The following is an 11,400-nucleotide window of genomic DNA, read 5'->3' as shown; positions in this document are numbered from 1 at the left end:
TTCTACCCATCCCTCCGTCGGTAGAACTAAATTCTGTGGGTCTCCAGTCCAAGCTCTCCTCCTTCCTGAATTGTCTCCAGTAATGCAAAAGCCGAAGAGGAAACACGCCTCCTTTAAGAAGCAGACGCGTAGTTGGGGATCTGACGAGGCACACGTTATCAAACTGGAAATAAAAGTCAAAATCTACAATATTTGTTACCGTATCTGTTCTTCAGTTTTGATTGATAATGATAAGCCCAAACCAAAACAGTGTCACGTTCACGTGTTGGCAACGAATTCCAGCTGCAGCATTTACGGTAGCCTGGAGTAAACTGAGTCGAAGGAGAAAAATCCCAACAGCAAAGTTGCTGACCAATCTTTAACGGATTGCCAGGGTAATAGGGGACAAGAACGTGATAAAAAATGAATGTGCCGTAAATAAACCGTTACAGTGCTGCTCAAATTCAAATCCCTAGGAAGCACCACGAAACAAAGGACAAATTGATGCTGCTGCCATGACGGAGCAGCCCAGTGGGTCTAGAAAACAAATGAGACAAATGGAACCATGGCCTAGGCGCGGGCACAAAGTCTACGTTCTCACAGCAGTCCAGCCATCGGACCCCAGCTGGGAATAGCTCTCCAGAACAGCCAACCTAGCATTCGTACCAGACTGTGCCAAAGGAGAGCAATGGAAGACCTCGGAGGATGGAAGAGGTTATTACATAGTTTGAAAAGCTTATTCTAAATTTACGTCTCCTTTGAGTTCCTTTTATTCACAAAATTATCCTAAAATTTCAGTTCTCATTAAAGAATACACAAATTCTATGTTTACCAAAAGAGGCCTTAAGGTTAAAAACAAAAAGCTGAGGTTGACAATCCCTTCAAGGGATTTGCTCCCACGTATGTTTAGTCGTGAACAGACAACCATAAAGCTGTCACAAACTCCTTTTTTTTTACTTGCCTAAGAACTCCTATCCATGGGCAAGTTAGCCTGGCTGGACTGGCTCCTCCACGGCTAGATGGACGCTTGTCTTCCCAGCAAGCTAACTGGGAGCCCCAGTTAGCGGGCCTAGCATGCTGAGGGCTTTGCCAGCCTCTTCCCTGCGGGGCAATGTTGGCGTGTTCACCGTGAGTTCAGGAGGAAGCCGAAATTGGATGTATTCCAGTTTCCACATCTATATCATTCAGAAACCTCTGCCCATTTCACTTTTTCTCTTTACAGTATCGCTTCAAAAATGGCATAGAGTCTAAACTTATAAGAATCTACAGATCCGGTGGTCTAAGAATACATGAAACTTCTTTGGAATAATTCGCCTATTACTATTTTAGAGCACAGCATACCCTCATTCAATAGTGCACTATTTAAGTGGTTTGTGCTTTGGTATTAATACCTTTCTTCTAACAGTTCCAAGAACTTTACAAACAACACAGCTACTCAGGACAACCTTATAACAGCAAGTGTTACTTTTGTTGTTAAATATGGAAATGAAAACACAGGTGAGAGCATCTTATGTCAGTAAATAGAGGGGGGAGGAAGGTGGGGGAGGGAAGTTGCACAATTTTCTACTCTGTGCATTTTTGCTCTTCCCAAAGCCACGAAAAATGACACCCAAAAGTCATTAAGGCAACAATTTTAAATGTAATTGACATCTATTGTTTGGAATGGAGAAACAGCGGCCCAATGTTCATTGCTTTTTTTACATTGATTGATGTGGCTACTTAAAGATCCCTTAATAAGTTATTAGCAAAAAATATACTCAAGCATATACTCTCTAACTCCCAAGTTTTCATGAGTCTAAGAGGTATGAAGTCCTTGAATATTACTTCAGCCTACTTGAATCATGAATAATTTTCACCTTTGCACAGATTATCTCTTATGCGTTTGGCAAAAATAATAATAATTTTACCTACAACCGAGGTTTGTTGTGAGAATTAAATGAGTTAATACACACGAAGAGCTTAGAATAGTGCCTCGTTCCAGCACTGTTACCTTATCATTGTTAAATGTTAAATGATTGCTGTGCCCGGCATGTGATGGGTGATTCAGTGGTGAGCCAGTAAACATGGTCTCTGCCCTTATAGGCTTACATCCAAGCAAGAGAGACAAACGTGAAATAGCTCCTTTGCAAGTAGGATTCTGTTCTTGGAATAAGTTCGACCAGTGAGTTACACTCCTGGGACATTTAAAAGTGAGACGGAGGCCGGCTTTCTTCCCCTGTCTGTTTTCTGCCGAGGCATCCGGGAACCTGGAAGCTTTCTGCAGCAGCGTTCCAGCACCCAGTCACTAACTTCCTGTATCCAGAGGCGGTAAGTTGTTTCAGGGTCAGCAGGAGCAGCGGCTTCTGCTCGAGAGCAGCTTCCAGATCCCTGGGTCAGAGGTAGGGCGTGCAGCATGGGAGGGAGCAGCTGCCCTGTGGAGAGGCTCGGTCTGGCCCTGGGAGTCATTCCTGGAAAGCCCGTCCCTCCTCCCCTCCCCAGACCGTTTAAGCGCCTAATTCCCCCTGTTGCGTTGCTTCCTGCCTGTGATAATAGAGGGCTGCAGAGAGGGAGGCGTCAGGGAAGCCAGGAGCGGACCAAGAAGGAGGTCAGTGGTGTAGCAATCTGCTCAGCGGTCCTGTAAGGTGAGGACGGGAAGCCATCCACCCCACGGAGTAAAAGGGGGACGCTGGGGCTACAACGGGAACGAAACACAGTTACTGCACACCATGGGGTCTTTCTAAAACACATAGATTGGTAGAGAGTGACAACCACCTGAAACATGCAGGAGGTCGGGAAGCATCACAGGGATGCAGTGCTCATGGAAGTGTGGTACGATGGGGGTGCTTGTTGTAGCGTATTTGTCAGACTTCCCTGAGAAATAGAGATTCCAAGAGCAGGCAGGTGGAAGCTTCACCAGATAAAATCAAGGCTGGAAGAAGAGTTAGAAAAAAACTTATCCCGGGACTTTTTCTTTGTGTGACTATGTAAAGCAGTTAAAACTATAAGAGGAATAATCTTTGTTTATGAAAAATCATTTGAAGAATGTTTTCTCAATCTGTTATTCTGTAAAAGCAATGTGTGATTATTGTAACAAGTGACACAACCCAAAGGCATATGAATAAAGTTTCCTCCTATACCTCCCAATTTTCACTCCACTTGGAGTGACCAATGCTAACTGCCCGGGTTGTGTACCACTCCTCAACTTTATCCATACTTACGAAAACATAGCTATTTGGCTTTTGCGTTTTTTCATAAGAATTCTTGTAAAATATGTAAAACCATATGCAGTTGCTTTATTCACCTGACAGTATATTATGGATATCAGGTCAATTGGCAAAGATCTAACTCAGTCTTTTAATAGCTGAATCCATAGATTAGATTACCCTACTATGGTACCATTTGTCCCCTTATTGATGAACGTGTAAATTGATCTAGACTTTTATCACAACAAACAGCACTGCAATAAACGTCCTTATACACGCATCCTTATCATAGGATGCTTTTATTTCTGCAGGGAGATGCCCAGTGATGGGACCACTAGATCAAGGCTATTTCCTATTTCGATATATATTGCACACATTTTATCCAAAGGGTTGCAGCCGTTCCCACTTCCACCAGGAACTTATGAGAGTGTCCATCTCCTGTAGCCTCACCAAGTGCTAGACGCTCTTCACACCAGCAACTGAAGGAGGGGCATGTATAAGTATCCTTGGATTGTTTGGGTCAATAGTTTTGGTCTCAAAAATTGTACACTTTCCTAAATCCATCCTTGTTCATTGAATGCACCTTCTCCTCCTGCTTATTCCATTTTCTTTCTCTAGATTACAAAGATCAGAGCACCTGTAAAGCACCAGATTCTTTGCAGTTAATAATGTGTTTTCTCCCACAAATACAGTTATTCCTAAAGGAAACCAATCAAGAAGAAATCCAAGGATGCCTATGAGCAATAAATCCACATCTGACCTTATCTGACCCCTTCTAGTCTCTGAACCTATCAAAACCTGGAGTAGACACTGGGCGGAGAGCACAAATTTTTTCATCAGCAGACTGAAATCCAGGCTTCATCACTTTTTGCCCTGTTATGCAATTAAACTCATGACCTTATCTATAAAATGGCAACAGTCCAACTTCTATTTAATATTGCTTATGAGTACAAAGTGTTCAGCATGGTGCTTGGCAAATAGTAAGCTTTTACTAAATGATTGTTGTATGATAGATCCCACAATTTGATATCACCTTTGAAATATCAGCCATACGTTTATATAAGTTGTTGGACATTTAAATCCACAACCAAATGTCATCTTCTTAATGAGATACTTCATAAACAAAAGAGAGTTTTCTAGGGTTTTCTGAAAATAATGAGCCTTGGTTTCTTTGTATTCATTTATTCCAATTGTTACTTGATATCACGTTTGGGACAAAGTGCTCTATCGCACAGGCTCGGGCAGACACAAAGGAAACCAATACTTGATTTCAGTACTGAAGAGGTTGATGGTCTAAATGGACTTAAGCAAGCATCATCCAATGCGTGACGTGCGTTACGAGTAGGAGCTGAAAAAAATTAACTCTGGGAGAGCTAGGAAGTGCCTCAAATATATCTGACCACTTCAAGATCATGGCATTTTTTTATGGCCAGGTAAACACACACACACACACACACACACACACTCACCTTTCTAAGATTTTCTACTAGAACGTTTAATTTATTTTCCTAAAGCGTTTTTGTTTTTTCTTAAGAACAAAAAAGTTGGAAGCATGGATAAGCAAAATATGGTATACACATACAACAGAACATTACTCAGCTTTGAAAAGGAAATTCTAACACATGCTACAATGCAAACGAATCTTGAAGACATTATGCTAAGTGAAAGAGGCCAGACACAAAAGAACAAATACTGTATGATTCTTGGGAATCCCTGGCAGTCCAGTGGTTAGGACTCGGTGCTTTCACTGCCAAGGGCCGGGGTTCAATCCCTGGTCGGGAAACTAAGATCCCACAAGCCGTGTGGCCAAAAAAGAAAAAAAAAAAAAAAAAAGCAAATACTGTATGATTCCATTTACTGTAATATATGAGGGACCTAAAGTAGTCAAATTCATAGAGACAGAGTAGGATGGTGGTGGCCAGGGGCTGGGGGAGGGGGAGGGGGAGTTAGTGTTTAATGGGTGCAGGGTTTCATTTGAGAAGGTGAAGAAGTTCTGAAGATGAAGATGGTGACGGTGGTACAGCAATGTGAATGTACTTAATGCCGCTGAACTGTGCACTTAAAAATGGTTAAAATGGTAATTTTCGTGTTCGGCATATTTTACCCCAATAAAATAAAAGAATAAAAGCATTGGTTTTGTGTAGCACACATGGTTAATCATTTCCATCTGTAACAGTGTTCTGGTTGTCTGCTGTCTCAAGGGCTCTTTTTTTTTTTTTTTTTTTTTTTTTTTTTTTTTTTTTTATGCGTTACGCGGGCCTCTCACTGTTGTGGCCTCTCCCGCTGCGGAGCACAGGCTCCGGACACGCAGGCTCAGCGGCCATGGCTCACGGGCCCAGCCGCTCCGCGGCATGTGGGATCTTCCCAGACTGGGGCACGAACCCGTGTCCCCTGCATCGGCAGGCGGACTCTCAACCACTGCGCCACCAGGGAAGCCCTCAAGGGCTCTTTTTTACCTCACTTTTCCTGGCCATTTTAAACAATATTGGGGATCTGAGCTTAGGCTCACTCCAATCTGGGTTCAATTCCTGGCCTTTCACTTCTAAGGGGATACGACAACGAGTTACCTCCCAGGGTTGTGAAAATTCAATGAGGTGATACTTGTAAATGGTTGAGCACAATACCTGGCACTCGTAATGCCCAGTAAATGTCAACATTGCTGTTATTAACTTCATAATTGCTCATTCTTAGGCAGGCATGAATGTCCATTTCTGGCTCCCTTTTTAGAGGTTATATAGCTTGGGATAACTAGAATCATAACTTTATCTAAAGAAAATAATAGATCAAAAAAAATTGAACTGTCACCGCTGGAGACTCAGTAGAACAATCTGGCAAAGAATTACTCCCAAAGGAGTTCTCTTCAGTTCTCCTGTTGGACTTTGTGCTGTTGCCTAAGTCTGGACTATATCTCATCAGCATATTAAGTTCTTAGTCATGAGATTAAAAAATAGGAATATGAATGCGTTTGGGGGGGTCACCTTTTAATGCAGATATAAATAAGGACCTGTAGTCCTCAAAGAGTGGTTTATGCCTATAGCCCGAATGAAGGCTGGGTGACCCCAGGATTAAGTACAAACCCAGCCTAGCGGGGCCTGAGCAGTCACCGATCAGGAACCTGAAAAGTTCATTCTAAACATGGATGTGATGTGTTCACTCACCACAACCAGAGCAGCTGCGAGGTGGGTGGGGACCCTAGAGTCACGGTTCATTCAAGTCAGTGTGGAGGTATGGCCGGACCCCACTGACCCCCACGGACTCACTCACCTGGAGAGTTTGTACCATGAAACATGTACACCAAGTTCATAGCACAACGTGATAGAGGAAGCATCCAACACTGTAAATGTCCTTAGCATTTTACTTGGTACCATGGCTCTAGCCATTGTCTATTTGTTATAGGTTTATTAGCAGTTGAAGCCAAGTATGTAGATTTAATTTTAGTCCAATGCAATTACATGGCTATATCATGGAAACTCACTGAGCTGCTTCCTCAGATGGAGGATCTCTTTGGAATTAAAAGGCTCTGAGACAGATGCAAACTATTATATATAGAATGGATAAACAAGATCCTACTCTATAGCACAGGGAGCTATATTCAATATTCTATGATACACCAAAATGGAAAAGAATATTTCAAAAGAGAATGCATATATATGTATAACTGAATCACTTTGCTGTACAGCAGAAATTAACACAACATTGTAAATCAACTATATTTCAAATAGAATGCATATATATGTATAACTGAATCACTTTGCTGTACAGCAGAAATTAACACAACATTGTAAATCAACTATATTTCAATTTTTTAAAAAAGGCTCTGAGGAATTTAATTTATCCTAGCCTCAGTGGTTCACAAGATTTTACTTCCTTACAGATGTGATTTTAAAAAACTACTGGAACCCTTGAAAACACACACGCATGGCTTATCTTTTTCACACGCTATTTACTTCCCCCCACCTCCCTTTACGTGACTGACCCCCAGGGCTGGAGCCTGCTGGCAAAGACACGTGACACACACATCCAGGCTCCACTGCAGCATCCATCCCCTGCTCTGGCCGGTTTCACCTTCAGGACAAGCGAGATTCAGCAAGCAGGCTGAGCCGTCAGCCAGGCTGCTTCTTCCCCTTTGTCCTGGCCCAGGTGATTTGACAAGCTCAGACAAATAAAACGAACACGTGGCAACGGGATATACTTATTCCTATGTTTAATCTGGCCGAAGATCAGGAGAATCATGAATTTTGAAGAACTGTCAAGCTAAAGAATGGAAATGAAATCACAATTCAGATGCGAGCTATGGATTTTAATGTGAATGGCTCGTCCTTTAAGTTTCTATAGTTCTATATAAAGTACAGCCTGGATAATGTGTGGTTTATCACTCATGCATCTTACTAGTTTGGTTCAGTTTCAGAAGAAATACATTAAGGTGAAATTGGACTGTGCCTGCCCAGACGACCTAGTAATCGTGGAAATGAGCACATGAATTCCAGAATTTATATTTACATATAAATTACTGCATGTTAGCACTGTAGTAAATGACGCTTTGTCCCTGATTGTACATTCTCTTTTATGAAACCATGAGATGACAGTTACACACTCATGGCCCAGGAAAATGACTGTCAGGTGGATGTGTGGCCATAAGGGGCCGACTGTAAGGCACCCTTAAGCCAGGACTCTGAGGTGAGGAAAGGCTGAGGGGCACACACAGGTGGCATTTCAGATCTCCGGTATCCATGTCAGCTGAGACTGGCCCAACAGCCCTAGGAAAGTCCGGGTACTTCCTTCTCCCCATCGTATAGTGACCCGAGTCAATGGCCAGAGGTCCCTCTGGGCAGTCCTGAGGGAGTCGCACAGTGTTTCTTTCCTTCCTCCTGGGGACTTAGCCATCTCTTCCACCAGTGGATTCTGAACTGAGCACAGGAACATGGCTTTTTATTGGGGCAGCTCCCCTCGGCTAACTGCTCCTCTGTTCCCGCACGTACGCTTTCACCCATCCAGGGTGGAGTCCCAGAAATGCCTTCTGTTCGAACACCACCTTGCAATCTCCTATTTTCCTATAGCCTTGTTTGCCTTCCAATGAATGTGTTAACAAACACTTATAGGTCATCTTTCCGAATGGATAAAGAAGATGTGGTATATATATACAATGGAATACTACTCAGCCATAAAAAAGAATAAAATAATGTCATTTGCAGCAATATGGATGGACCTAGAGATTATCATACTAAGTGAAGTAAGTCAGACAGAGAAAGACAAACTCCATATGATATCAGTTATATGTGGAATCTAAAATATGACACAAATGAACTTATCTACGAAACAGACTCTCAGACATAGAGAACAAACGTGTTGTTGCCAAGGGGGAGGGGAGGGGAGGGAGGGAAGGGTTGGTAGTTTAGGATTAGCAGATGCAAACTATTATATATACGATGGATAAATAACAATGTCCTACTGTATAGCACAGGGAACTATATTTGATATTCTGTGGTAAACCATAATGGAAAAGAATATACAAACATATATATATATATATATATATATATATATATATATATATATGTAAACTATGCTTTGTCTTTAATCAAGGGACAGCAAAGACAGCAAACCCCATTACAGGATTAAACATCTTGTATTTCAGATGGACTTTTTGGCCACCCCATCCTATTACTTAATTTAGAGTGAGATTGGTAAACATAATCTAGTTACAGCCATCCAGTTTCTCAATTTTTCATAAGCAATACAACTTCAGATTTCTGGTGTAGCCCCATGATCTACTTAAGAAATCGTAAGTGTAAGTGCAATAGCCAGGGCAGCACTCAAATGCCAAGGTCTTGTCCACCCTGACTACAGCCCTTGAAACCAGGGTGACCCACCTCTGCACCATACCTGTGCCCCACTCATCCCTGGTTGTCCCAGGTGACAACCTCCTCCACTTCCCACCCCTTGCTCCGTCATCTTCCCTGAGCACATCTTGTTCCCATGTCCGGTAACCAGGTTCTGACTTTTTTACCCACAGATCACTCTTATGGCTTCAGAAACTTCTGCAGTCCCCTCCCGGTTTCTTGGGTCTCATCTTCACTGCTTCATTTTCAGCTTGTTGGCATCCTCTACTGCCTGAGATGAGAGACCTCTGCTTGCCCTTGACCTGCAGGAACTCTCCATGCCCCTGCTGGTCAGCTCAACTCTTCCCTCCTGGAGAGGGGACGTTTGGATGTGCTTCACTTGAATTGTTGGAAAGGCATCAAATCTCCATCCAAGAGAATAAACAAGGGTTATCAGGATCTCACATTTAAGCAAGTCAATGAGGTAGAGAAGAATCCTGAGAATTAGAAATCAATTTATTAATTTTAATTAGAAACAGGAGTTTTTGGTATCCCATGTACCTGTAAACAGTTTTCCCAGAGGACGGCCTGTGGTTTCCAAATATTCACCTCATTCGAAACAGTTTCTCTGTCAGTTCTGAATAGAGCTCATTTCTGACGTATGCACCCATCTTTCTGCCTTCAACCTGAATATCAACTATAAACATGTTTAGTGTCTGAACCACACATAGTAAATCTTCTTTTCAAAGCACACAAGGAAAGAATCGGTACCATGGATGGAGCTTGAAGAGGAGACACAGTGGCTGCTGGTATGCAACATATACATCTACCCATTTTATTTTAGCATTTTTACATCTATAGACATATATGAATGTAGCAATCCAAAATAAAGTGGGATTATAATTTGGCTTTGTAAATGCTTTTTTAAAAACCTCAGATGCAAAAGCAGAGATTATTTGAAAGTAATCATCTTTATCATACGAGTGATTTCACCCTCAGAGGGAGAGATCAAATTACTTAAGGGGATGAACACGGGGAGGAGCTCACTCAAATCCACTAATGTTGAATCGTTTCACTGAGAGGCTGCTCCAGTTCCAGTCATTTGTTTGTCCGTGAGAGCATGACAACACACTATAGCCTGGCCCTTGTTAACTGGCATGATTTAAAGGAAATCTTCTTTAAAGCCGTCTCAGGGAGGCGGCTAGCCTCTTCTGACATTTCTGTACTGAGAATCATTAGCTGACTGGTGATTTCCTCCAAGTTGTCCTAATGTCCCTGAAAGATATTGATCTATGAGTCATTAGACCTGCATTTAGCTTTGCCTTTCAAAGAACAAGGGGCACGGAGAGAGAAGCAGCCCTTCTGTCCACCCTCCTCAAGCCCCACCAGTAAGTGGTCTCCGAAAGCCAGAGACCCCCCGGGGTGCTTAGTGAAAGCAGCAGTCAAGTCCACAGACGCCTTCGATGCCAGAACGACCCTGCTCCTCTCCGAGCTTCCCACGCCAGGTCTCACTCTTGCTTGAAGTCGCCATCTTAACCTAAAAGAAGATGACTCAACATGTGAGCACAAAAGCACTACACTTCCTATCAATAGGCGACAGAATGATCACATTTTCTTTGTTTTCACAATTCACCTTCTTCCGTTTCAATCACTGCCTTTTTACCGACCTTAACTTCATGTGTACCGCTTTCCATTTTTTCATATTCACGTCAATCATGTTTTTCCATTCTAGAGTTTGAAAAAATCCTGATTTTCCTAAACCGTGAGGCTTTACCTGGATCCATGCTATGCCCATCCCAGTGTGTGTCATTGTTGCCCTGGTTGACACTTTTTACCACGGGTGTTAAAGGATCTCCTGATTAAAGAGTCACGATTATTTCAGAATTTGCAGCCATCTTCTCCCTGTACTTTTTGGTTTATCTCGTTTTTTAGTTAACTTCTATCTCCATAGAATGTACCATTTCATAGTTCCCTTGCAAGATCTTAAAAACCTGCCCCAGATCACAATGGAATTCTCTAAGCAACAACATACCACATCTTTTCCATATTTGCTAAGTATAATTTATTTGAACATTTCTGCCTCAAAAAGACAAACGTGTTGAGCATCTAAGGAACAGTCTGTATAGATCCCCACTATGAAATCAAATTGCTCATACTTACAGAAAAATAAATTTCTAAAGCATCACTCAGACCCCAAAACTGTCTTACCTTGTTCATATCCTTTGCATCTTTCTGAGTATCTAGTTGCTAAGTGTTTCATGCTGTCTTTGGATTCATATTCCGTATGCCATCTTTGGCGAAACTCAAGTGTTACCATAAGATAATTTGTCATTTGAATAAGGCACAGAGTGTATTGATTTCTAAGTCCTGTAGATACAGACTTAAGGAAATCAGACTGGATTACAATGAAATGAGAAGGG

This window comes from Phocoena phocoena, chromosome 13, assembly GCF_963924675.1.
Source record: "Phocoena phocoena chromosome 13, mPhoPho1.1, whole genome shotgun sequence".
NCBI lineage: Eukaryota > Metazoa > Chordata > Mammalia > Artiodactyla > Phocoenidae > Phocoena > Phocoena phocoena.
Note: the sequence above shows the minus strand (reverse complement) of the source record.